Raw genomic sequence first — 23,112 nt, 5'->3', positions numbered from 1 at the left:
AGAGAACTTTTTTAAAATGTTTAATGCAAATAAGAAAAAGACCTTTTCTCTCTCTCTCTCTCTCTCTCTCTCTCTCTCTCTCTCTCTCTCTCTCTCTCTCTCTCTCTCTCTCTCTCTCTCTCTCTCTCTCTCTCTCTCTCTCTCTCTCTCTCTCTCTCTCTCTCTCTCTCTCTCTCTCTCTCTCTCTCTCTCCAAATACTTGAGAATATGGTTCACCCTTTAAGAATTAAAAAAAATTCAAAAGTTAGGTCATTTGTTTATACATATGATCATGGTTTTCAAAATTGCGATCCTGATCGTACGATCTTACGACCCTACGATCTTAGGTATAAAAAACGAGTCGGATCATAAACGGATCGTATTTGGGATAGGATCGCGAGTAGAATCGTAAGATCGAAGGTAGGATCGTAGGATCTAAATCCGATCTGATCCTACCTTCCATTGATTTTTGCAAATGAGACTTTTTTCACCATTTTATGTCTTTACCCTTTTTCAGTTTACCATTTATCATTTTGTGTTGTGACTTATGACTAATATTTTGAAGTTTTATATCATTTGAACAAAAAATGGAATGTTTAAAATATTTTTTATGTTTTAAAATTATAAATTAAAATTATGTTTTATTTTGTGGGATCTTAGAATCCCGATCCCGATCTTGCAAACCCAAAAACGATTCTAGGTAAGATCTCGATCTTGACAACGTTGCATATGATCACATTTTTTTGTGATTATCTTTAGTTATAGCCACTTTATTTTTATGAATAGTATGGATTAAAATTAGAGTATCTCCTTCTCATGGATAATATTTTATAAGTTTTTCTTAAAAGTAATTTATCGTTTGTATATTTTAAATATTTTATAAAATCCTATCATATATTTTATCATTTTTTAATCATATGTCATATTTATAGAATAAAACATTACTTGACATTAAAATATAATTGAATAAAAATAACTACGTGGGTTTTTTTCTCCAAACATATAAAATATAAAATATAAAATACTACCTCGATCAATATATTGGGTTCTTGTCAACATATCTAGATTTTGAAACGCAAAAGAGCCGAAGTGCCATCAAGTCCCTTCGAGTTAAAATGCTCATGATATTCCTTCACCGTTGTGCTTCTATATTTCACAAGATTTTCTTCAGAAATCAACTCTTTAATCGGCTCACACACCATCGATGTTTGAAGGTTTCCAGTCGTAAAGAACGATGCTACTGACACTCTTGGGCCAATTTTATTTGCCAAAACTCTATGTTGTGCACTAAAAAACTTATCGTTTGAAATTAACTGTAACATATCTCCAACGTTTACTATAAGAGCTTTAGGGTTAGGTGGAATATCGATCCAATGATTTTGATGTAGGACTTGAAGTCCTCCAATTTGGTCTTGTAGAAGAATTGTGATGAAGGTATTGTCGGTATGTGTGCTGGTGCCAATTGCTAACTTAGGCTGCGGGCATGGAGGGTAGAAATGTCCGAGAATTGCGAGACCTGTAGCGCAACCCAATTTGATGAGGTGCTCTGCGTTGAGCTGAAGAGCTTCAGATATTAATTTGAATAAATGAATTCCGAGTTCCATTACTTGTTTTGAGTACTCCATCAAAATATCTCTACAAAAACAATAACTTTTTTTAGAAAAAACATCTAACATAAATCATATTTGATGTCATTTTGAGATTTTTGAAAGGCTCTTATATTTTCAATATTTTACCTGAAAAATCATTTTAGAAAAACCATCTAACATGAATCCATTACTTGTTTTGAGTATTCCATCAAAATATCTCTATAATTATAACATCATTAATTTTTTTTAGAAACACCATCTAACATGAATTATATTCGGTGTCATTTTAAGAATTTTTCAAAAGACTTTTACATTTTCAATACTTTACCTGAAAAATCATTATATATTTTTTTTCTAATTTTTTTAAGTAATTATTTGATTTGTAGACACATACACTTATATGGAATACACTTATATGGACACATTCTGGTGATCTAGTACCATAGGAAAAAAGTCAAGTCCGTAGAACACTCCAAAATAGCCCATTGTCCATTTAAAAACAGCCAAATTAGTCCAAAAATAAGCATTTTTAAACGGCTAACCATTCTAATTCTAACTAGTAGAGAACCCATGTTTTGCATGGGTTGTTTTTTTGTGTTTTTTATGTCAAAATATAAAAGTTTTGATTGTAAGGATCAAAATTGTCAAAATGACTAAAGAGTTATTACTATTGTTAAGCTCAATGAATCAAGGGAACAAAGTAGAAAAGCATTGATATTAGGAACTAAAAGTGGCAACAAACCAAAACCAATGTGGCCAAAATCCAAAATGGAAAAAGTTTGATATTAGGGGCTAAAAGTAACAACAAACCAAAACTATTGTGGCCAAAATCCAAAGTGGAAAACATTCTTGTTAAAATGTTGTTCCATTATATATATATATATATATATATATATATATATATATATATATATATATATATATATATATATATATATATATATATATATATATATATTTCAAAAGGCCTTTTTTTGTAAAATTTATGTTAGTCACTTTGTAAAGTTAACGAAAATAATGACTACATGGCTATAACAATCTGTCAATTTATCTATTTTTGTTACCCTTCTTTTGTCCATAGCTACGTATAAATATACTCTCTTTTTGTAATATAATAGAGTTAAAAAGGAAAATGATATAACTTTTTTAAGAACAACTTACACATATACATTTAATACAGGCAAATATGTATAATGGAAAACTAACTAATATGTTACCAACCGAACAAAGAATATCGGCAACCAATATGTTTGGTGCTTATGATTTATGAGCTTTGATATTAACATTTACTGAATTAGTAAAGTTTAAAGTTTTAAACTTATATTTACGTGTTCAATATTCCTCCACTGTTTTAACTTATAAACCGATGATAGAAATTAATAAAATCATTTTGGAATGAATTTTTAATCTCAACCACTAGAAAACTCTTATTCACAAAACCTCCCATTAAAGTTTCACAATGTTCAAGAACACGAAAATTATCATTCCCAAGACCCCCCATACATGTTGATATATACGATTACCAACATGTATCTACCAAACTTATTGGTAGTCAAAGAAATTCGTATCAACTATACTTAGTATGGTAGTGGTAGTTTTTTATATCAACTATAATTAATACGGTATACGGTTTAGTGAAAAAGTGAATTGGTACCTACCAATTCCAGCTCTATTACACTCAGTGTTCTAAAAGGCGCGCTATGGCGCGCGCCAAGGCGCGCCATGGCGTGAGGCGTGACTTTGCCGTTATGAAAAGCTTCATAACGTTGCTGTTAGGCGTGGCGCGTTGCAAGGCGTGATATGGCGCGCCATGGCGCGTTATGGTGTGTTATGGCGCATGTTTTTTCGTTTGAGACACAGTTTTTTGCTCTTTGTTATGTCTTTTCAAATCGGAGATACAAGTAGTGTGGTTTTTGTTAACTTTTTGTTATTAGTTATTGATCTAACACTTCTAAAAAGTAGTTATATTTAATATAAATTTATATTTATGTGGTAATATAATTTTAAATTAATACAAAATCGCCGCCTTACATCACGCCTTGAAAAACGCCATGACTCGTTAAGCTTGAGGCTTGGCCTTGCCGCCACGCCACGCCTCACGCCATTTAGAACCTTGATTACACTACTATTCTACTTATAAATTTACACATTTTGTCAACACTAAGACCTTACCTTTTGACCTTCGGTTGACGAGCACTTATCTATCAAACCCCTAATATCAATACGTCAAAGGTCATTTGGTGAAATGATACAATTTGGCAAGTTTATATATAGTTTATTTTTATTTAGCAAAAAAAAAAATTAATAAAATAATTGAGTAAATTACACGAATGACCTCTATGGTTTAACGTAGTCTACATGACCCATCTCTAACTTTTTTTAACTTGTCGGTCCTCAAGTTTTAATCATATTACATGTTTGTTCTCATTTTAACATTTCGTCCATTTTCACGTTTCAACCCCTCACATGTCTTGCATGCAAGGGTGCTTTTGTCCTTTCTAGTTAGACCATATTGTTGATACATTCTCGTTCATGACATTGACAACATGATAGATGAACTTGGATATGTATAATGGCGGATCCTAAGAGGGGCTAGAAGGAGATCATGGCCTCCCCGGTTTTCAAGTTTCTAACACCTTTATATATATATATATATATATATATATATATATATATATATATATATATATATATATATATAATGTTTAGTCAATTTCTTAATTAGACCCCCCAACACCCCTTTTCTTTTGAGCTTGCCTTTACATGTAATATAGCTTAAAAATGGAGTTAAATCAATAATATGAAATAGACATTCAAAAATTTCTTGTTAAAAAAAAAACTTATAGTATTGATAAAATCAAAAGAAACTACATGATATTAAGGACCTAATTAAATGTATTCTTAACTAAAGATTTGGGTTTAAAAACCAATAAGACCAAGAAATTGTTTTTGCCAGAAAGGTGAAAACGTCCACATTTCACCGAAAATAACACTGACACCCAACTGCATCTTTTCCATCGGTTTCTGTCGCTACTCGACAGACCGTCGCTTCTCCGTCACCGGACTCTTGCTTTTCCGTCGCCGCCTCTCGTTTCTCTGTCTCCAGATACTTTTCTCTGTCAACTACATCCACCCCTTCCACTCTGATCTCCTTTCCACAAGAGCAATATCTACTACTGGTAACTTTTTTCTCTCCCTCTCTCTCTCTCTTACTTTCTCTTTCTTTCTTTCTATCACAATATGATATACCAGACAGACTCTAAAAGACTAACAAGTCTTACATATTAATTCATAACATTTTAGCTTTAATTTGTTACTTCTTGTTTTTACACGGTTAGGCTGTAGGGAGTGGCTCACCCAGCTCCCTCGTCGTGACCTCGCCATCACTCCTTTTCTAGTCGCCAAGCCCCTTACTTCTTCCATGCTCGCTAGTAGCTTGACGACAGGAAATAGAAAAAGGAGAAGAGAATAAGAGCAATGATTGGTCCTTTTTTGTTTTTTTTAAATCAAGTCTTTGAATTGCTTCTTTTTTAGTTTCCCTCCTTAAAATTCAAGTGTATATATATTTAAGATAAAAACTTATATTAAATATAAAATTATGATGTGACAATGTGCTTAGCATGTGTTAGACATGCTACCACTTCCCATAGCCTTATTAGGCTGGGCGAAGTGGAGGTCGTTAACATCACTCGTTATGCTCGCTATGTACACAAAACACCGCCCCTTAGCTCTCGCCAGGGGGCTCGCTAATATGGAGTCGTTAATTGTATGGCGAGAGGAAAAAGAAATGAATGGAGGGTTTTCATTGGACCAAACCACTTTTTTTGACTATATTGTAATGGAAAAATCATGACCTCATGTGTATGGTGGGTCACAATGAGATTATCACAATAAAATCCAAATTTATGTAAAGGGCTTCATATATATATATATATATATATATATATATATATATATATATATATATATATATATATATATATATATATATATATATATATATTCATAATAAAAGAGTATTTTAAACGGACACATGTCCTCTTTTAAATATTGTCTTTGCCACGTGTAACTTTTCTACACCCTCGCTTTTGTGTTTTCCCGCTCAAACATATCTTTAGAATCGGCTTCTTATTTTGTATTTCCTATCAATCCCATAAAATTAGTAATAAAATTAGTAATCAAGATGAACCTAATCACTAAAATCATGCCAAATTACTAGAGATAAGCGTATATGACTCAACTATTTCACTTGATTGTTGATTCAAAGTTTGAAAACCCTAAAAATATACCCACTATTTTCATGAAATCTTCCTATGATTTTCATATGTCGCTTATCTATGGAAGCTTCTCTGTCTCTTATCTATGGAAGCTTCTCTGTCTCGTACACCGTATCTTCTTGCTTTACTCCGAAACCAGAAAACCCTGGACACTGGTTTTGACTTCATTATCTTGCAATTGGTATGTAGTTTTTGTGCCTTTTTATGTTGGTATCTTTATTCTCGAAACATTGGTTGAATGGTTAAGCATTTTTACTTGCTGATAAAGTGAGACCATTTTGTTTATTGTAGTGTTTTTATGACCAAAATTGCAAAGAGCAGAACAGGTTTTAAGCTTCTACCATTTTTATTAATTTATTATGTTTTGGTTTTGTGTATTTTAGCCCTAATAGTTTTGATTTGTTCTTTATACTGCATTTTTTTTATATTCTTTGGCTATGGAAGTCTTCCGACGGACATGGAATTATACTATTCATTGAAGCCAATGGAATATTCAAGAAATCAGATAATCTTTTGTTCCATAAATTGCTAGAATTAGATAAAGTACTCATGTTTATATTCAAGAAAAATGTAGCATTGAAACTGCAACATGAAGTTCAAGATGATTAATTTTGACTTAAGGAGTATTTTGTACTTATACTTCAAATTCTGATGAAAGGTAGTGGTGTCTATGGAGATTGCAGAGTATAGAATGAAGGGGATGTCGAATTTGTTATTAGTAGTAGCTTATACAAGGTCAGAACGGGGCATCGCATGTGAGCTATATTGTATCTTAATAAATTAAGATTTTTTTTTGCCAAATGTCATCTTTTCCTTTATTTGGACCATTTTTCCCCTATGTGATGATGGTTATCTTTCAAATATAATGTTTTCTATACATTTATGGGTTTAAATTTGTCAAGAGATATAGAAATTACAAGTAAGAAAGGTACCTTTTGTGTTGTTTTCATTGAAAAATGTCAAAAAAAAACTTGCAATTATGTGTTTTGTTCAATATATAGTATTAAAATGATGTTGGAACATTTAAAATGTCATATTTGCCTAAATATATTTTTAGTATCTTTTAATATTTATAATCAGTTTTTATGTTTTGAAATCATTAAAATTATATTTGAAAATTTTAATTGACCATATTGCCCTTATTCTCTCAACTACAGGAACTAAATTGTTATGCCCAAATGCTAAGTTAATAATTTATTTACTTCTAGGTTTGTGAAGAACCTTGGGTGGCATCATATATGAAGTGATGTTGAGTTTTATTATCACTAACAGTATGACACACTTCCTCAAAGAGCAACACAAATATCAATACATTTAAATTACATTAGAATTTTTTTTTTTCTGTTTTGATTATATGTTCTTAGCTCAAACATAATTGTGAATTGAGTGATGTTTTTTTAGAGATGAAAAGAATGATAACAATGGGATTTGAAGGATCAGTCAACAAGATCATGTTGGTGTAGTGATTATAGATGGCAAAATCTTATCAAACCCAAGACACACCTACATTACCAGGTGAAGGATTCATCCCTCGTGAAATTGTCTAACACCATCTACAAGATATCCTTCCCCTAATAAAAGAAGCTTTAGTTCACAAATAATGTTTAATAAACAAAGAAATACCAACTGATTGGAACAAGAAAATGTCGAGAAGGCTATAAAACAAATTGAGGTTAAGAAGAGTTCATCGCAGTAGGTAAGGGCATAAGGTTAATTTAGTTCCTGCACTTTAGAAGGTAAGGGCAAAATGGTCCATTTACTTATACTTTTAATTTTAATGATTCCAAAACAGAAAAACTAATTATAAAATATTATAAAAAAATACCAAAAAAATATATTTGGGCAAATGTGAAATTTAAAGGATTAAGAAGGTAAATATGATTTTTATGTTTTAAGTTGGGTAAACATTATATTTTGACAACTAATGGAATACAATGTAGGAAAAACAGGGGAATCAGGAACAATTTAATATCTTTTCTTAGTGTACTGTAATCATGAGAGTTGGGAACAACTTAAAATCATTTCATTCCAAAATGACCATTCTAACCCTACACCCAAAATCCAAAAAATAAAATAAATAAATAAACCACTACTGTAAATATATATAAATGCTTTTTTAATTATTTTCATTTTCGTTTCTATTTTTAAACATGACATGTTTTGTAAAAAGGAATAGATTTTGTTATTTTATTGTGTGAGTGTGTAGGTCTTCCTTTCAAGGTGTAGATGATTGTGTGAGTGTGTAGGTCTTCCTTTCAAGGTGTAGATGATGGTTATGAGTTTAAATAGTATCCACCTAAGTTCTAATTGTTTTTTTACATTTTCAAAACCATGATTTTTTTGCCACTTTAAGTATTAAAGACTATAGAGGTAACATTTTGTTATTTACCAAATATTTAGTTTCAAAGTTGGGATAATCTTATAAAAACCCAATATATTTTCTTTAAAGTCTTAAAAAAACCACTATATTATTTTTTTGTACGTTAAAACTCTTATATTTTTTAAAATGTATCATTTAAGGCATTGAGCTCGGTAAATCCTAGATAACCAAAAACGTTAGGTACTCGATTCTTGACGTTTCTATTGTTACAATTCATTAGATTAAAACTATTTTAAAAAATATGAGGGTTTAAATGCATTAAAAAAATATATAATGGTTTTTTTAATCCTTTCATGAAAATAGAGTAAGTTTTTCTAAGCTCAGAAAACCTTAAATAAGAATTTTAGAAAATATAAGGGTTTTAGTGTACTAAAAAAATAATATAGTGGTTTTTTTAAGCATATGGTGAAAATACGTTGAGTTTTTCTAAGGTTTTCCCTTCTAAGTTTGTATATTAACTGTTTCATGAAATGATTATTTGTTTTTTTACTGAACCTTTTTAACTAGATAAATTAAATTACCTCCTACCTTTTATGCATACAATTATTCCTACTCATTAAAATTATGACAAATCACCATTCAATTTAATTTTATTTGATATATTCCTAATATAGTTTTAATGAGTTAGTTAAATTTTTTTTGGAAAGATGACACTTGTCATAATTTGATTGGGTAGGAATATTTGTAGGTATAAAAAATAGGAATCAATTTAATTTCTCTTTTAACTGTTGTTGCATCTCTTTTCAACTATTGTACTTGGTTCCACAATTACCAAATTAGGATGGAGATGTAGTTGGAGAAGATGATCTATCAATTCCTAAGAAAAAATTTTAGCTACTAAATCAGTTGATTTAAATTATAAAATAAGTTGTTGGGAGTCCAAAAATAAAAATACGGCTTAACATCATCTGTGTTACTACTGCTATATTACCAACACATGTTATTATATTAATTTTTTAATTAAATTTCATAACTTACTACTAAAATTTAAAAATTTGAACTAAAATTAGCATTATTATATTTTTATTATGTTTATTAAGGATTCATATATCAAGACAAATCAATAATATTTGCCTTGTCAAAACACTATATTATAATATTTTTTATTATTGATCAATAATTACATTATAATTTAATTAAAATTATTTTTATATTTCTAATTTGTGGTGTCCACGGGTTATCACCTAGTATATATATATATATATATATATATATATATATATATATATATATATATATATATATATATATATATATATATATATATATATATAACATGTCGATAAATTAAACTTGAGATAAATAGATAATTAAAGGGATAATCAATTAGATTAAATGGTTGTTTGTGTATTAAAATAAATTAATTTAATTAAATTAGAAAAAGAAAATTAAAAAAAAAATAGAGTGCTATGAGTGTTACCACTCCCTACCAAATGCCAAGATTGGATGCTAAATAGTCAAAAATGAAGTGGCACTCAAAAATCTTATGTGACAAGGTGTTAAAATGTTACTACTCCACTTAGTCTTAGTGATATATAGAAACAATAAAACACTAAAAAAATATTTATAATAGAAATAATTAAAACTATAATATGTTATTCATTTAGGTTCGACATAATACCGTGTAATATTACTTTATATAAGAGGTTACTTGTTTATGAGAATTTTTTTTTGTTGTTATTTATTTTATTATTTATTAATTGTTAGTTAAATTCGTTATGTAGTATAACGCAATCATGCAAACATAATTAACAAATTCCACTTTGAAATGCGATTTAATAATTTTCGTTATTAGATTTTTTTTTTCTTCCAAACTTTGATGCTGAACATTTTTTTTATATGGTTTTATTTTGAACTTTTAATTCCGGCCCCCATTTAACGATTTGGATTTTGTGATGTTTGCTCGGGTTGTTACCTAGATGTTCAACATTTGGGTATTGGGTACATTTATTTCTAAACATAAACTAATATCGGTATATACTGAGCATGGGAAAATCGACTTGCATACGTATTTAGGACGTATTCGGTAAAAATAGCTGGTAGCGGGTGGCTTGTAGCTTCTAGCTGGTAGCGTTTTGTTAAACGCTACGTTAAGTAGCATTTGGATTTGGAGCGTTTTGTTTAAACTAAACGCTAGAAGCTTATAGTGCCAAACGAGACTTTCTGTTCAAAACGGAGCGTTTTGTCAAACGCTAAAAGCTAGAAGCTCTCAAACGCTATGTGCTGAACACACCCTTAATGTCTCGCACCCAATCTAATGTACAGTAGTTGAAATTGAATAGCCTCCAACATGTGCAAAAAAATTAAATTTGAATAGGCATGACGTGTTACACTCACTATTGGATGAAGACCCATAAATAGTCAGACATTAATATATACATATTATTGACGTGGATAAAGACCCACAAGTAGTTGAGCATGAGGCTATCGGAGAGTGGTCACTATCAATCCACCGAAAAAGTGTTGTCACCTCTACACCACGTTAGTTTCACCACCAACCCACTAGACATTGAAATGCTTACCACTACACAATATTCTTTTTTTTTTTATTTTTTATTTTTTTATGATTAAATTAACTAAAAACATAATTTAAAAATAATAAAATATTTTATATTACTTAAAACCCTATCATATAACTTAACTTTTAAACCTAAATTAATAAAAAAAACATAAAAATTTAAACCTAAATTACTTAAAAAAACATAGATGATGATAATAATAATAATAATAATAATAATAATAATAATAATAAAGTCTAGGGTGGAAGTTGTAAATTTTTAAAACCTATTTGAGAAAGAAATTAGGAACGTGGGTTTGCTCTGCTTTTAACCCAAACGTAATAAGTCATAACATTTGTTGAAAGATGTGTTGTCTTCTTCACTTGTTCTGTAGACGTATTTCATCTTCTTCACTTGAAGGGTTGCTATTTTCGCATCAAGAAAGGGCTATTTTTTTAATTGCTTCCATGGAGTCCAAACGGTCAAAAAAGAAGCGAGCCAATAGGAAGCTCTGTCTTCTTCCATCTTCCGATTTATGTCACACCCAGAACTGCCCTTGGGGCGCTGTTGATGTGTATTTGGTCACGCCACCTCAGCATCGCACGTCTTTAACGACGCCCATTCCGGATAGCCAGATAGTACTACACCGATGCTTGAAGGGTCATGCTAAAAAAAACCCAATGGGGTTTTCTAATACATAGTTTTCCGCAAATAAAAAATGTTTTTCTTTCTCCTCATATATATATATATATATATATATATATATATAGGGTTAGGTTATATTGTTCTAACTATCTATTATGTGTATATACGATTGATTATGGACCAATCATTTTAGTTACTTTAAGAAAGTAATTAATGCATATTAGATGTTAAAGATATAATGAACATTAATTAGAACTACATCATTTAATATGCATTAATTATTTTCTTAAAATAACTAAAATGATTGGTCCAGAATCAATACTACAAACACACAATAGATAGTAAAAACATTTGAACATAACTCTTAACTCTCTCTCTCTCTCTCTCTCTCTATATATATATATATATATATATATATATATATATATATATATATATATATATATATATTATTTTTCATTGCTATTTATTCTAACTTGTTTTTAATGGAAAATGTAAGACGGTTTTTTTTTTTATAATTCATTTAGTATTTTTTTTTCTAACCTTATTTACTATTTATTCTAATTCGATTTAAATATAAAATCTTTATATTTTTTAGACTTAACAAAAAAAAAGAGTTTATTTGATAACCATTTTAGCCTTATTTATCGTAAGTATAAAATCGGTTTTAGGTAGAGTTCGATTAAATCCGAACAAGTTTTTATCAGTTTTTTGCATCAGATACGGATTTACAGTTTAACTATTAAATAAACAATTTTTTTATGATATGAACATGACGTCAAGTGTGATATGAAAGGGTTTTTTCTTTTAAGAATCTTGGGGGTGACCACAGTCTTATTTATTTATTTATTTTTGTATCTAAATTTGTTTGCATGTTCTTTAGAAATTGTGGTTGCTACGTGCGTAATTTTTATGGGTTACCATGTGCACATGAGCAATCACAATATTCTAGTGACGGTCAACTTATTCCACTAAGTTCGATTGATATATTTTGAAGAAAACTTGAGATATTGCCATGTTTTCCTATCAAAGACGAAGATATTGATTTTACAGACGAACTCGAAAAGGTTAATCAAACATATCAAAAGCAGTCAAAATCTAGAAAACACACTCTTTATAAAAAGTTTAAGGAGTTTTTTTCACCATCAACAATCCCAATTTTTGAACCTGCTATTTACAAGTCCAATCGTGGGCGCCCCTCTGAAGGATAAGTGGTTCGATAAAACCATCGTTGATCCGCCTCCCCAGCAACCGCTTAGGCGAAGTTGTTCAAATACAACCAAATTTGTCGATCCACAGGTTTTTGGCTACAAAGAACCAACACAACATAATACCTATTTCGAGAATAAATCACTTCCATACATTGATCAATTTCAAAAGTTTTTTCATCCTTACCGCTTCGGTCATATCGGTCACCCTGGAATCAACACACACATATTGCATGCAATCGGATTTGTCAATGGTGGTCATCGGGTAAAACTTACATTAAAGGAAGGGTACCCGATGCCTCCGATTACCACTATGTTGAATTATTTAAAGTATGACATGCATCTGAATGGACTACACCATACGAAAGACAATGAGTATGTAGATGAGCCATTTTAGTAGTGATTGTAACCATGATCAAGTTATATTAGATGATTGATGAACTACCAATTGTTTATGTGTGTTATATTGTTAAATATTTGAATTAGATTGCGTGTAATAATTACAGCGGCGATAAAATCTTAACAAATGTCAAAAAAACATTAAAAAAATGTATTCGAACAAAATGTCAAAATAAACAAAAAGAATATTATATAATATATTTACATAAAATTATCATAAAAGAAAATTTATAAATAACAAATATATAAAAACTAATAAATGAAATAAAATCAATAACAAACAATAACAATTATAATCTAATTTCTATTAAAATAAAGAAAAAAAACTAATGATTATAACTTGATTAGATGAAATGACATAAAGGTGAGTTGGTTTTTTTTTTTTTTTTTTCAATAAACCCCAGTTGAAATACAAAACAACGTTGACAATGAACTTCATGGAGATGATAGTAGCAATAACGATGAAGAAAATCTCTTAGATAAAGTTGATGTAAAGTCACAAACATGAAAGACTTCCGCTTGAACATTAACAAGAATGTTGAGTGGGTCAGAGAGCCATCTAACAGAAAGGTTAGCTGAAGGTATCGAAGAAAAAGATGTTGAAATACTTGATAATAGGGTTTCGTAGTCGGAGAGTTTAGTTGGAAAGGACAAAACTACCCCTGTGGTTCAAGGCACGCGCGCGAGAGGTTTAAACGCTGAAAACAGACATAATGCTAACACATGGAACAAACACGTAACATAATTATAAGTTGAGGACAACTGAAGTTAAAAGAAGAGTTAGGACCGAGACATGTAAAGTGTCCTAAACAATAGGACCATTCATGTAATTTACTCTTGAAGAATTAAAATAAGACTCATCTCATGCAATGTTTTCATAACCTTACGTAATCTTTTCAGGTATATATAATTCTTTGAAAAACACTTTATTATTCGAAAATAAAAACAAACAACAGTTTTTACTCATTTAGAGAGATGACGATGGAAGCAAACCTGCAAGCAGAAGGTATTTCATGTGGTTGAGGAGGATTCGGAGCCATGGGGCAATAAATAGTGTCTCTCCAATTAGCCACCGGTGCAGAGTACAAGTCGAAATTGCTGTTGTACAGGAATTTAGGCTTCCCACTGCCATCCCTTCTTCTGTACCACTTCTTCTTCACCTCATTATCCTGCTCAAAAAACCCTAAAACACCTTTTTTCATCTCCTCCAACATGCTGTCAGGGATTCCATGATTCACCATCTGGAAAAACCCCCAACTCCCCAACGCATTCTTCACTTGCTCGATCACCTCCTTTCGCCGGATTGGATCTTCGTTGATTCCGTACAGATCGATGCTCGGGAGATTTAGCTCCCGAGACGGTGGCTCGCCGGAGTTTGGGTTTTCACATGAAGGTACGATGAATATACGAGGAACGGTGGTGATTCCGGTGTCTACAAGCCCTTTGACGCCGGATTTGGTTTCATCGAACGCTGTGAGCTCGGATTTCCGATCATAATTCTGAAGCGCTTTTTGTTTCATTCTGATTTGAGTACGAAAGTATGAAATGCATGTATGATATGAGTTCATAAAATAGAGTTCGAGATTGCGTTTATCTTTATGTTTTATTCTGATTTGTAGTCGAGATTTTGTTTTCATATATTCAAATGGTAAGTTATGAAGTTATTATATTTATCTTAAAAAAGAATTACAAAAATTAGTTTTCTATTAATTAATCTAATGAAATTAGTATGTTAATCGTTGAAGCACCTTTCTTTACTAAAACTATACTTAATAAAAATTGTAAACATTAATACTAGAAGTTTTCATGTTAAACCAATTACAAGCCGAAAAAGAAAATATTGCAATTTTTGGATATGAGTTCATAAAATGGAGTTCGAGATTACGTTTATGTTTCTCTAATCCATTCTTTAGTATATGACGTATATCGTTTATTATTATGTTATTAGAGAAAATTACAAATATAGGTTAATCTCTTAATTATTTTGTGAAAAATAGTAAAAAAAAAAAACAAAATTACAAATATAGTCATGGCAGATGGAGTAAGCCCATTTGCGAATTTAGCATTCCATTTGCAAACGTACAAGTCGCTAAAGAATATCTATGCTTTTGCGACTTATACGTTTACAGATGTTTTTTTTAGTTTTTTTGATTTTTTCCGTATAAATACCTGCAATCTCTGATTAAAATCACAGATGAACTAAGTTCCTCTGCAATTTCCTCTCCATTCCACTTGAGATTTTGCGTTTTTTTACTACAAAATTGATATGATTTGACTACGAAACAATCTTATTATATATAAAGTTTTCCAAAAAATTATCACTTTAATTGTTATTTTTTGGAAAATTTCCTTAAAACTTTTCTAATAAAATAAATAAATATTTGGTTTACATTGTAACCGATGGGAGGTGGAAAATTGTGGAAACAAATCTTGAATACGTATGTCCACAGGAAGATATTTATGAATTCGCTTTAATATTTTCTTAGTATATTAGGTATAGTGATTTTGTATCTTTGGTGAGAATGAAAACATGTTTGTTAGACAAATATAAAATTAGTCTTCGTTTCTCTCATACGGAATTGAATCGTTATGTAGCCATAATTGAAGTTATGGATGTTAGAATGTTGATCAACTAATCAAATCGATTAGAGGAAGGGATGTGAAAGTCTTTGTAGTGACTGATGAAGGTGATGCGGTTACGGAGGGTGGTGAGAGTAGAAATGAGACGGTTGCTAACTTTTACAGCAATAAAGGGAGCAATAGGTACTTTCATGACTCCTAGTGTACCTCAATTTCATAGTGTTACTGAAAATGTTAATGTGAGGTGTTCACATATTCACTATGTGGATCCTGAAAATTACAACCACATTGGTGATGATGATGTTGGTACATATCTTAATGACGTGGGTGGTTGTTGTCTTCCCCAACAAAAAGTTAAAGTTATGAATAGAGTTGTAGTAGATAATAGTAAAAGAAAAAAAATTATGATTCAGAAAGATGAAAATGTACATGGTTTACGTGGATTTGTTGATGTAGCTTCAGATATAACCGACTTAGAAAACAATTCTGATGAACATGAGTTGGGTGATAAATGTAAAGTTAAGTTTCTCGATAACCTTTTTTACGGTATGCCCCCTGTACTAGCATTCCAGTTAATGTTTGTTGAAGATATCCCATCACAAATGGTAGACATCAATCGTCAAAAGATTGAATATTTCGGTATATTTAAGAACAAAGACCTTCTAAAACGGGCGATTGGAAAAAAAATGTATTCAAGAAGGTTTTCAGACGAAGACAAGTAGATCGACCAAATCAAGGTATAAGGTTGTGTGTGTTGGGAAAAAATGTTCTTGGTTACTAAGAGCAAAAGGAATTAAAAATTCTGGCGGACTTTTCCAAATGAATAAATTTGTTGATGTAAACACATGCTCTTCAACAATGTTGCAACCCAATCATCGACAAGAAAATAAACGTGTTTTGAGTGAATATCTTGCTGATGTTTTGGCTGAAGATTATAGTAGAGTATGTTGGGTTGAAGTTTCGTTTAAGTGTTGCGTCATTGGGCTCGTTTATTTGTCCAATTATTTTGTACTCCGGTTTGGGCCTGTCCAACCGTGAGCCTGTTAGGTTTACTATATAAGTATATGCTTGCATGCATATTTAGAGAATAACGATCTAGCATACAATAGAGAATTACGACAGCTTTAATTTTCTTCATTGTTCCTGTAAACCTTCTAACCCTCTACAGTTGATGTTCTTGATCGAGCTCTTCTGAGGGTTGTTTTATAATCATTCGACACGTTTGATTCATTCTTGAGTTGTTCTTTATTTTTGTGTTCTTGCTGTTTAATCTTTATTTACCTGTTTAAGATCTAATCGATCTTCTAGATTAAGTTTTAATCTCATCAATTGGTATCAAAGCAGGAGGCTGTGTAATCGATACACTTCTTTTCTGTGAAAAGGTTTCAATTAGGGCTCTTCCGCAATTACTGATATTTATTGAGCCGTCATCTCATTATTGACGTATCTTGATATTTATTGTTTTGCCCTAATCTGATTTATTACAAGTCTGATCTTTGAACAGGTTATTCGATCATTATGGACGAGACGCAATCGAATCCCATCAATATTTCCAACAGCATTGGATCAACCACGAAGATTCCCATCCTATACACCCATGATTATGAAGTCTAGGCGCATCACTTTGAAGACTATGTTATAGGATCTGAGGATAATGGATACCTCATCTGGGAAGCGATTATTAATGGACCGTTTTCTCACTCTGCAACGTCAAGGATTATTAAAACTCAAAAGGAGTATAATGATCTACTGAAGGATGTTAAAGATATTGCGCAAGATGAAAATGATAAATTCCAGTGCAATATCAAGGCGTTAAGATTGATCAGATTCGCCCTTCAGTCCGACACTTTCCGGTTAGTAAGTTCATGCACGACGGCAAAGGAAGTTTGGGATAGACTTCGTGAACTGTACTCTACAGACGAGGATCTTGAACACTCTATCCAAACCTTACTCTTATCTGAGTTTGGAGAATTCAGGCAAGGAGTCGAAGAAACAGTGACCCAAACGTTTGATCGCTTCAATCATCTTCTCAGCAAGATGATCAAACATGACATCGAAAGGAAGCTTATCGAGCAGAAGGTTACGTTTTTAAATGGTCTAAGATCAGAGTGGAGAGCAGTGGTGTCTACAGTTAAAGCCCATGAGCAGTTTAAATCATATTCTTTGGCGAAACTGGTGGGTATTCTCAAGTCTCAGGAGAAAACTGTGCTACAGGAAAAGAATGTTATCTCAAGCCTAGGTTCGTTGGCCCTCTTGTCAAAAAGTAAAGCTGTGATGGAGGACGAAGACCTCAACTTGGAGGAGTATGACCTCACGGCTGAGGATTATGCTATGATGGTGTCTAACCCCAAGAGGTTCATTAAGAAGAGATTCCCCAGCAACAAAAACCGAAATTGGCAGGGGAGTTATAGTTTAGAAAAGGTTAAAGATGAACCGAAGGTTGATGAGTCTAAGAAGGAACCGAAGGCAGATGGTGATTCTGGAGTAAGCTGTTACTACTGTGGAGGGAAAAACCACTATGCTAAGGACTGTGTCCTCAAAAAGATGGCTGAAAAGGATGAGGAAAAGAATGAGGAAGCTTTGCTGTAGAAGAAGCTTGATGATATGAGGAAGAAGAAATTGACCGCTAACCCTTCCATGAATGCTCTAATTGTGCAGGGTTCGGTTGCTGATGACGAGTTCGGTGGCGTGGAAGTTTGGTCAACCGACTCTGAAGACGATGAAGTGAGGAAGCCTTCTCATGGAAAGGCTTGTGTGGCAAAAGAGGAGAGCAGTGGAGGACGGTGCTTGATGGTGTCCGAAGTATCTCAGATGAGGGGATACAACACTGATGGTGGAAGCAACGAACCGAAGGAGCAGCAGGATATGTGCTTTACAGCCAAACCGCTCAGCGTGCAGTTCAACGAACTCGATGAACTGATCAAGAAGGTACAATCGGTTTTTGTTTCATTTAAAGTACCACAATGCTCATATGAAAAAGAACTAAAAAGTGTTAATTCACGAATTTCTCATCTAGATAGTAGTTTAACTCAAACTCGAGTCACCAATTCTAACCTAACTGATCAATTAAGCAGGGTGTCTTCGAAGAGTGAGGAGCGGCGCATGTGGATCGAGTTGAAGGAGTCAGAATTAGTTAAAATAAAAGATGAAAACATTTATTTACAAAGAGACAATTTAAAGTTGTTAAAACAGCGAAATGTTTTTTGTTTAATTGCAAAACGTCTTTACACTAATATTACTCAGCTTCACTTGGATTGTGAAATAGGACAAAAGATTCATCGCATGATTTTGCCCTTCCTTGAGTTTAAGGAGGATGAAATTGATGCTGAAGCTTATAATTGTGAGAGTGTGATATCATCTGATGACGTCAATCCGACCTATATGTATGGACTGGACAAAATAGAATCTTTCATTAAATCCAAGGACCATAAGGACATGCTTAAAAACCTTTTGGATGAAAATGATAGACTTAAACTGAGAACCGAAACCATACAAAAATTTGACTCTTTAAACGCCAACTTGAGCTCAGAAAACAAAATTGATGTTGAAAATGCATCTGAGCTTAATGAGGATGACAATATGAGTCAAATTTATGTAGAGGACACGGTTGACTGCTTAGAATTTGTGAAAAGCGAACTTGAAAACCACAAGAATCTAATTTCAGAAAATTCAGTGGAGTTCGCTCGATTGTCCCAACAAAAGTCCCCGATCTTAGCAGAAAAAGCGGTTGTATATCAAAAGGTCAGGACCACTCCAAATCAAGTGTACAAGGTCACAGGAGTAACCGAACATCAGACTGCTGAACTCATAGCTATTGTAAACGAAGACAATGCTGATGGCTGCGATGAGTTCTTCTGGTCAGCTCCAATCGATAAAGCAGATGAAACGGTAGGCTTATCAGAAAGGACCTCATGGATAAGTAAAGGTAGATACATACCAGAACCCTTGAACAAGCCAGATAATTTCGATGTGCCAAGTACCAGTGGTACGAAAGACATTCCTCAAGAAAAAGGAAGTTCGGCAAAAGAAGACGTTCCCTCTAGTTCCTCAGTTCAAAGTGAAACTTCCACAGTTCAAAGTGAACCAGCCAAAGAGAAACCAAAAATGAAAGCCAATATCCATCATCAACCGAAGCAGATGAGGAATCAGAAACGTCAAAGGAACCAGAGATACAGGAAGAATCTCTCTGAAAGGAAATAATTCTAGCAATCCCAGAATGCATATTTCTCACATCAAGACAAGAATCTGAAGTTTGAGAATAATCCTGTTAAAAAGCACGAGAGCCACAACAACCGAAAGCCAAGGTTCGGTTCGGAAAAGAATACCAACCGAAAGCAAAGGTTCGGTTCACAGGATGACTCCAACCGAAAGCAAAGGTTCGGTTCAGAGATCGATTCCAACTGAAAGCAAAGGTTCGGTTCCGAAATCAAAAGAGATCAAAACTCTAAGGTCAGTCCCACCAATGATCAAAAGCAAAAGGGTCACCTAGAGTCTCAAGACAAGAAGTCATCTAAGCCCTCTCCTTCTCACTCATCTAATTCATCTAATTCTTCTAATTCTTCCAATTCATCTCCATCTCACTCAAAAGTTCACTCTGTTCGTTCTCAAAAATCTCATTCGTCAGCTGAACAAAAAGGCAAACAGAAGGTTTCTGGATCCAAATCAGAGTCTAAACCGAACACACCTAATCCTAATAAAATCAAAGTTTTTACCATAAAAAAGAAAGATGAAACAACATTAATAAAACGAACATATCTTGTTGACATCTCTCTTACTATTCCTGTACCTGTGAAAGGCTCACGAGGACCCAAGAAACTTTGGGTTCCTAAATCTGCTTAATTTTTGCAGGTTATAAGTGACGAACAGTTTGACGAAGAATGGTACATCGATAGTGGCTGCTCGCGTCACATGACAGGGAGGAAATAAGAGCTCAGGGAATACAGGTCTCTTACAAATGGTGGCAACGTCAAGTTTGGAAATAACTCCTTCGGCACCATAAAGGGATACGGAATGATTACTAATGGTGATTTTACTATAAGGAAGGTGGCATACGTGGAAGGACTACAACACAACCTCATCAGTGTATCTCAGCTTGTTGGAGGTACAGGTCTCAAAGTCTTATTCGACGATGAAGGTTCTGAAATTATTGAGAAGAAGACGAAGAAAGTAATTCTCAAATCTGAGCGTAAGAGTGAAATGTTTCCTCTAAACCTCAAACCCATCAAAGGAAACCCAGCTATATGCCTGTTATCAAAAGCACAATCTGATGAAAGCTAGTTGTGGCACCGAAGACTCTCTCATCTCAACTTTAAAGATATCAACAAACTTGTCACTGGAGGTCATGTTCGAGGTCTTCCATTGCTCAAGTTCGACAGAGATCATTTGTGTGCTGCATGCGAAATGGGGAAGCAGAGTCGTCAAAGTCATCCATCTATAATTAACACGAAAGTTGTTGAACCACTCGAATTACTTCATATTGATTTATGTGGTCCATCATCTATCGAAAGCATCGGTGGTAGCAAGTATATTCTTGTTATTGTTGATGACTTTTCGCGATTTACATGGGTGTTCTTTCTAAAGCTCAAATCTGAAGCGACTCATAAGCTGAAAGTGTTCATCAAGCAGATTGAAGTACAGCTCAAGAAGGTCGTTCGCAACATCAGGAGCGACAATGGTCTGGAATTCAAAAACAGAGAATTTGAAGAATTTCTGGCAGAAAAGGGAATAAGTCACAACTTCTCATCTCCCTACACACCTCAACAGAACGGAATTGTCGAAAGACGAAACCGATCTTTGTGTGAAGCTGCCCGAGCAATGCTAAGTTTCACTTCCTTACCTCTTTATTTTTGGGCTGATGCTATTTCTGCTGCTTGTTTTACACAGAACAGGTCATATCTCAACAAGCGATTCACGCTCACACCTTATGAGATTCTCAACAATAGGAAGCCCAATGTAAAATTTTTCCACGTGTTCGGCTCACAGTGTTTCATCTTTAACTCTAAAGAACACTGCAACAAGTTTGATGTCAAAGCCGACGAGGGAATCTTTCTGGGTTACTCTCTCACCTCCAAAGCATACAGAGTTCTAAACAAGCGTTCAAGAAAAATCGAAGAGACTTATTACGTGACTTTTGAAGATAGCTATGTCAAAAAGATCCAGGCCAAAGAAGACACAGCTGGGGAAATCTTTCCTCAAACTGGCCAAGTCACAGTCTCAATCGCTAATCTATTCGAGAAGTTTATGGAGCTATTTGACGAACTAGAGAAAGCTACTCTCTCAGAAGCAGGCGCAGCAGACAACAAGGTAGACCATATGAAGCAAATTGTCGAAGAAGCTGCCAGGAGAATGAACGAAGGAGGATCGAATTCTGACGAACCTCCATCAAACGATGCTTCAGTCGAGGGGGAGGATCAACCGTCATCAACTCAGCCGACCTCACATGTTGAGGGGGAGCCAAGCTCTCCAACTGCTACCGAAAGTACTTCTTCAACCGAAAGTGCTTCACCATCTGAAGGTGCATCAACGCCTGAAAGCCCAGCACCACAAGAAACCTCTGATCCTCAAGTTTCTCAAAGCATTCCAGAAATCTCATCTATCGAGGGGGAGCAAGTTGATATGTCACTCGACTATGAAAGCCAATCCGAGCCAGAAGAAATGATCAATGCTGAACTGGACCCAACCTTTGATCCAAACTACCCTCCTCTTACCAAATGGACCAGAGATCATCCTATCTCTCAAGTTGTTGGCGATGTTTCTGAAAAGGTTCTAACCCGATCACAACTCAAGGCAAAACAGACATCCTTATTTTCCAAAGTTGAATTTTGCATGTTTAACTCATTCGTATCAAAAGTTGAACCGAAGACAGTTAACACTGCTCTCGATCACTCCGATTGGGTTCAAGCGATGCAAGATGAACTGAACGAATTTGAAAGGAACAAAGTCTGGCGCCTCATTCCAACTCCTCCAGATGCCTCGGTTGTTGGTCTCAAATGGGTCTTTAGGAATAAAATGGACAAGGAAGGGAACGTTATAAGAAACAAAGCTCGTCTGGTCGTAAAAGGATATTGTCAGGAGGAAGGGATTGATTATGAAGAGACTTTCGCTCCTGTAGCTAGGCTGGAATCTGTAAGAATATTTCTTGCCTATGCTGCCCACAAAAACTTTGAAGTTTTCCAAATGGACGTCAAGTGTGCATTTCTTAATGGAGAACTCGAAGAAACAGTGTACGTGGAGCAACCTCCTGGTTTCGTGAACGAAAAGTATCCCAATTATTGCTACATTCTGGATAAAGCTGTGTATGGACTCAAACAAGCTCCGAGAGCCTGGTATGAAACACTAACTAAATTCTTAAAGATGTCCAAATTCAAACAAGGTTCGGTTGACCCAACCTTCTTTCGCAAAAAGGAAGGTAACCACCTTATGATCGTTCAAATTTACGTCGATGATATCATCTTTGGCTCAACGAATCCCAGCCTAACAGCTGAATTCAGAAAGCTGATGGAGACTAAATTTGAAATGAGCTCAATGGGTCCTATTAACTTTTTCCTTGGTTTAAAT

At 33.5% G+C, this 23,112-nt stretch overlaps 1 pseudogene; it reads right to left on the bottom strand.

Moving 5' to 3' along the window:
• Nucleotides 1-1,040: 1,040 nt before the first annotated feature.
• Nucleotides 1,041-14,495, bottom strand: LOC145096195 (1-aminocyclopropane-1-carboxylate oxidase homolog 1 pseudogene; annotated as a pseudogene).
• Between the last annotated feature and the right edge of the window lie 8,617 nt (nucleotides 14,496-23,112).

This window comes from Lactuca serriola, chromosome 3, assembly GCF_051521515.1.
Source record: "Lactuca serriola cultivar US96UC23 chromosome 3, Lser_US96UC23_V15, whole genome shotgun sequence".
Taxonomy (NCBI): Eukaryota; Viridiplantae; Streptophyta; class Magnoliopsida; order Asterales; family Asteraceae; genus Lactuca; species Lactuca serriola.
Note: the sequence above shows the minus strand (reverse complement) of the source record. Positions and strands in the feature narration are given on the sequence as shown.